Source organism: Capsicum annuum, chromosome 5 (assembly GCF_002878395.1).
Source record: "Capsicum annuum cultivar UCD-10X-F1 chromosome 5, UCD10Xv1.1, whole genome shotgun sequence".
Classification (NCBI taxonomy): domain Eukaryota; kingdom Viridiplantae; phylum Streptophyta; class Magnoliopsida; order Solanales; family Solanaceae; genus Capsicum; species Capsicum annuum.
In genome coordinates, this window is record NC_061115.1 from 9054777 (window position 1) to 9060994 (window position 6218).

The following is a 6218-nucleotide window of genomic DNA, read 5'->3' on the forward strand; positions in this document are numbered from 1 at the left end:
TATATTGATCTCTTTTTCCAAATATCTCATAGATCTCAGAGCTCACAAAACCCTCAGCTCTTTGCCCAAATTTCTCCTCAAATCCATCGAATCTATGGAAGATTTATCTCCAAAATCATCAAATTTCGTCTAACTTTAGCTCAACTCTATTAGCATATCAACTAATAATATAGTGAAGGTAGGAGTTTTAGTGGGTTAATTATAAGTGCTTTTTAATGGAAGATAGATTTGAGTTTAAGTAATTCTTGTTCTACTGGAGTTATGTTGCTCTGATCTTCAAAAATGTGTAATTTTTGGAAGATCTGACAGACTCCGGGGGCATTTTTGTGGATCCGACCAATGGCGCTAAAGTTTGAACTACATGATAGTTAATTGGATTGGTTGATTCAGTATAAATATGAATTACTTCTATTCTATCTATTTTGTGATAATGTGTAGTTTTTTTTTGTTGTCTTTTTATCGCCTATTGTAGATGGATTTGCAAGGATAAAAGCTAGTGCAGCAATTGATGCAGATACTTCTTATGAGCTTTGCTGTGGTAGTATTCCTCATAGGCTATGTGTTAGGCTCGTTCCAAACTATGTTGTAGACGTACGCTGATGGTGTTGTCTTTATGGCCCTTGTAACCATACCCAACTAGCCTGTATTAAATCACAATCCTCTCAATTGGTTGGATCCAAGTTTGGCTGAAAAGCATCCCAAACCAGTGTCTTCTCACTCCAGTTTCAAGAAAAACACTAATAAGTAGGTCATTTGCTAACGTTACACTTGGTCCTTCTGCAGAAAATTATAATGATGTATCAATTAAATATAGCTGGTGGTTTTTCGATATGAGCTGAATGTTTTCTGAATTTGTTACCACCACGACTGTCCCCTCTTCACTGCAATACTTTGTAATATTTAATATTCTGTATTGATCCCTGATTATTAACCTGTAATGGTGTTCTGCATCACGTTTTGTGGGGACATCTATTTTGAAGAATTGTAGTACCGTAGACGTAGTTTACTTTGTTACGCTGTTGAAATCTATGTAAAACAATTTGAACGTATAAAGAGTTTAACTAAAAAACCTAGCAGATAGTATAAGGATTTTAAATCTGTCAACTGCAGCAGGCTATCAGCCTTACATAGTTGAACGTGAAGCTTCCCTGAAACATAGTGATTCTGTCAAGGCCAGAACCTTAGATCACAGATAATGATAGAGCTGCACAGTAACATTTTGAATTTCCTTCCTCAATAGACATTTGTGTTGTGATGAATAGTTCATTCATTGGTTTATTTATCTCGAATTTGTTTCTGATACAGGAACCAGAACATTAACACAAACTGTATAATGACTATGCATTATTATTTTAGAATTATTTTTCTAAAAGAGATGGTGCTTAAACTAATGACCGATCCCAACTAACATGTCATTTTGGACTAATGGATAGCTAATTCGATCGGTGGATTTAGTATAAATATAACTTATTCTATTCTACCTGTTTTGTGATAATATACAATTTTTTCTTTTGTTTTTTTGTCATCTATTTTAGATGGATAGGTAAGGACAAAAGCTAGTGGAGCAATTGATGCAGATACTTTTTTTGAGCTTTGTTGTGGTAGCATTCCTCATAGTCTATGTGTTTGGCTCAATCCAAACTATGCTATTAAGGTATGCTGGTGGTGTTGTCTTTACGGCTCTTGTCACTGTAGCCAACTAGCCTATCCTTAATCACAATCCTCTCATGGACAAAATTTTGACTTAAAAGCATCTCAAACCAGTGTTTGCTAACTCCGATTCCAAGAAGAAGAGCATTAAGAAGTAGGTCATTTGACTAACATTTCACTTGGTCCTTCTATAGTAAGTTATTATGATGTATAAATCAAATTGATGATTTTTTGGTATGAGTTGAACACTTTCTGTTCTTGGTGAATTTAGTCAATGTTATAAGAAAGATTTAGTTCTGATATTGTTGTGTCATATCTCTTTTATTCCCGAGCTTTGTACGTTAACTAGCCTTTTACTCGCATGTCGTCTGAATTAACCAGTTTCTATCCAAACGCCACTTATGTTTGAAAGAAAGGCTAAGTTGCTCGGACTCTTCACATATCTATGGGTGGTTGATGGATCCTTCAAAAATAGTGTATTTTTGAAGGATCCGACACGGGTGAGACAATATTTTTAGAGAGTCCTAGAAACTTAGAAGAATGGAGCTCAAGTATTACTTTTTATGTTCTGGTTGGCAGCCTCTATGACAGAGATCAAAGAAATTAAGAACCAAAAGCACAAAGAGATGACATAATTTTTGCTATCGCTGCTGATTGTAGACATCCAGTAAGTCCTCATTTGGTTCTACGGCTATTGACCATTATGTCTTTTTGAAGCATCATGATTGGACATACTGTTGGTGTTGTTTAGTTTTCACTAAGTTCCTTAATTTATCAAACTAATTTTTCTTGTACATTTGTTATTTCTTCTACATTGGATGATCTTTCCTTGAAACGAGGGTCTATGGAAAAAAACTCTCTACTTTGGTAGGTGTAAGGTCTTTGTACACTCTACCCTTCCTAGATGCCACTTTGTGGAGGAGTTTTGATATATTCATAAGTCTAATCTGTTTAGTAACAAATTTTAGACTATTGATTTGAATTACATAATTTGTACTGATTATAATTCGCAAGATGGCGAGGCAACAGACTAATTTAATGGTGCTGCATTTTTAACTCTAAAGACAGATAAAAATGTAGATTGTTAAGCAGCAGAGACACATTCTGCGAATGCTGGAGAAGTCTTTGGAAAAAGATTTAGATCTTTAGAAAAAGCTTAATGAATCTTGACAAGTTGAAGAAGAATTATAAATCTGGTTGCAGCAAGAAGCTCTCCGCATGGAGGAAGAAATTGAAGATTCTTGCCAAAGGTTGTTTGAGGGAGAGAATGTTGATGAAGTCTTCTCAAGAATTTCAAACGAACTACTCGGGGTTGATTCCAGATGGCACATTTGATCCGAATGGTACTGTTCAGAGAGAGAGATCCACTTATAATCTAAACATCAAGAACTGGAGGAACATTTAAAAGAAAAAGACAACTTACTAGGAAAATCTAAAAGCACTTCTAATGACCTTGTGGATAAGGTTAAATCTCTTGAAAAATTGTTCGGGTACTCTGAGTTCCAACTGTCCAATTATATTGCATCTACGAAGAAAAGAATGAGGGACTCTGAGCATCTACTTCAGCATGCAGTTGCATCTGCCGAAGCTAGTCAAGAGAAGTAGATCATGTTGAATTCTACAACCAAAGACATGGAAGACTTGATTGAAGATCTAAAATCAAAAGTTTCAAAAGCAGAAAGTTTGATGGAGAGTGCTGAAGATAGATGAATTATCTTGTCAGAATCTAATGCAGATCTCAGTGAAGAATTAACTTTTGCAAGGAGTAGGTTGGTATGTTTGGAGGCATCGTTACGCAAAGCTGAAGAAACGAAGAAGGTTATTGCCTGAGATATTAACTTTCGAAGTAAATTGATAACTGATCTAATTATGCAATTGGCATTCGAAAGAGAGAGACTTGAAAAGCAGGTTTGTCACTTCCTACTGACTCTCATTCCTGTTATGACTGGAATTATCTTGATAACATTTATGACTTTTCTTTTCCTCTATTATATTCAGTTATTTTGAGTTTTTTTTATCTAATTGACAGGATTAATGGGCTTAAACGCTAATTGAGGGTTGTACCTAATTAAATACTAGTTAAACAACTTAGTTATGTCTAACAATGATATGCCATTTGGATAACATCAACATTTTTTTGTCAAAATATAATTTTATTCAGACTTTGGTGGAAGCTTAACAACTGCATATATTTAATGACTTCTAAAATGCAGTTGTTGTGTGTGCGCAAGTTTGTCTTATAATTGATGTGTTGTCTTTTCCCTTTTTACTTGTTTTGGCAACAATATTTGTTACTGCATATATTTAATGACTTCTAAAATGCAGTTGTTGTGTGTGCGCAAGTTTGTCTTATAATTGATGTGTTGTCTTTTCCCTTTTTACTTGTTTTGGCAACAATATTTGTTCATTTGGTCGAGTTTGACATGTTCTCGCTCTTGATTTGCTAAATTTTCAAAGTTTGTGACCATATAGCTCACACTATAATCATTAGAAGTATTTACTTTTAAAATATATGGATAGACCCACGTACACACTCCATGAAAACACATATTATTGTTTGACAAAGAAAGTGTTTTAAATTGTATATTCTCAAGTTTCCAATGGTCTCTACAGGTTCACAAATTCAAGTTCCATCCTTGCTATAATATTAGCACTCCTACCATTTCCAGTGGGTCCTTTCACTGAGCTAAAAACAATTAAGGTCAAGGGAAAGCCATGAAAATAGGCTAAAGTAGAGAAAGAATGTGTCAAGGGATGATTTGTTTCTAGAAAGTTCAATGACAAAATGGTTACAGTAGTTGAGCATAATCTGTTACTGGAAAAATGGTCATCTCACTATTGGAAGGTTTTATTTACTTGAGCTGGGGTTATATGAAAAATAATCTCTCTGCCTCCACGCTGTAGGAGTAAGGCCTGCATAGACTTTTTGCTCCTTAGTGGATGAATGTATACCGTGAAGGCTAAAATAGTAAAGGCACACCTAGCTGGGTCTGTCATCAACTCTTAAAAACTTATTAGTACTTAGTAGCTTAGATGAGTTGGAAGAAACTCCGCTGGGTACTTTGTCATTTCTTTTGATGAACTGTAATTACTTTTTTTTATTTTCCAGATTAAATTTAAAGTGGGCAAGGAAATGTGCTATATGTAAATGACATGGATAGCTTGATAGATTTTATAGTTCCATTTATCTTGGTTTGGATGTAAGTAGTAGCTGGTCAAGTGAAAGCTACTTTGGTTTTTCTGTATCTTTAAGTAACCACTTGGATTCTTATTAAAGAACAACAGATAGGTATTGAAAGTTGTACCTGGTCATCTTACAAGGATATATATTTGTTTTATGCGTTTAAAGCCTAATCTATACATAAAAATTAGCGGACATCGTTTAATAAACAACCTTATAACCTTAAAGATCACCGGTTAACCTTAAAACCTTATATTAGGAAACAACCTTATAATTATGTAGTTGGCTACTGACAATGACATCTATTTATGGTTATTACTTAGGTGATGGTGTTGTTACCAAAAGACAGGCTATGAAATTCGTAGTATTCGTGTGGATCGTAATGATGTTCTTGTTGTTTTTACCGCTGTCCAGGAGGCACGAAAAATAGCTGTTAATGAACATAAAACTGTTCTAGTTGAGGTAAACTGCACTCTCTTTTAAATTGAGGCTTATACTAGTTTTGAAAATGTCGTTAACTGCTTCTTTTATATTCAACAGGCTCTCAGGAAGCAGGTAAATTCTGCTCACAGAAGAACTTTTTAAGTTCATTGTTGCATGTATAGCTTTCTGGTGCAAAATTCTAAGTATTCTAGACAGATATCATCGGTATATGCTACTAGAAAACATAGACAACTTGTTGTGCTAGGAACTGAGACAGACTTAAATAAACTCTCGAAAACACCTGCTCTCATTTTTTAAATTAAACACCTGCTCTCAATTTAAACTCTTAAATAAACTCTTGAAATTAAATATATGTGGCCTGCAATTGGGTCTAATTAAGTTCTGATCATAATAGTATTTTTCTTTCTTCCAATCAAGACTCCAGGCAAAGCAGAATGCTGGTGCGGATAAGAGACATCAATATAAAGGTCAGTGGACTTGAGTTACTCCATTTCTATACTAGGCATTAAAGGTTAGCATATTTTTATATTAGAGTTCCCACATGTTAGACATTGGTGAGATGAGACTTCTAAATGCAGTAATTCTATTTGTGGCAGTATGTTAAAGTTACGTTCATAACAAAAATGAAACAATAGCTTGGGAATATGGATCAGTTTATCTTAGGTCTATCGGAAACAACCTCGCTATCTTAAAGGGTTGGAATAAGGTCTGCGTTCACTCTGACTTCCCCAGACCCTAGTTTATGGGAGTACACTTGGTATTTTTTTGAGGTCACATTTTCTATTCAAATATAGTAATTTTTCTTTTATGGTTCATTTTCCCATTCTTTACTTAATTATAGTTATTTTCTTATGAAATGCAGGTAAAGGTGGTTTTTAAAGGAAACATTAGGTGAATCTGTTTATGTTATATACAACAACATAGTATGTTATTCAACTAGAGA

General features: G+C 34.4%; 1 pseudogene; it reads left to right on the forward strand.

The window, feature by feature from the left end:
• The first annotated feature begins 472 nt into the window (after positions 1-472).
• On the forward strand, positions 473-748 carry LOC107872327 (annotated as a pseudogene).
• The last annotated feature ends 5470 nt before the right edge of the window (positions 749-6218 follow it).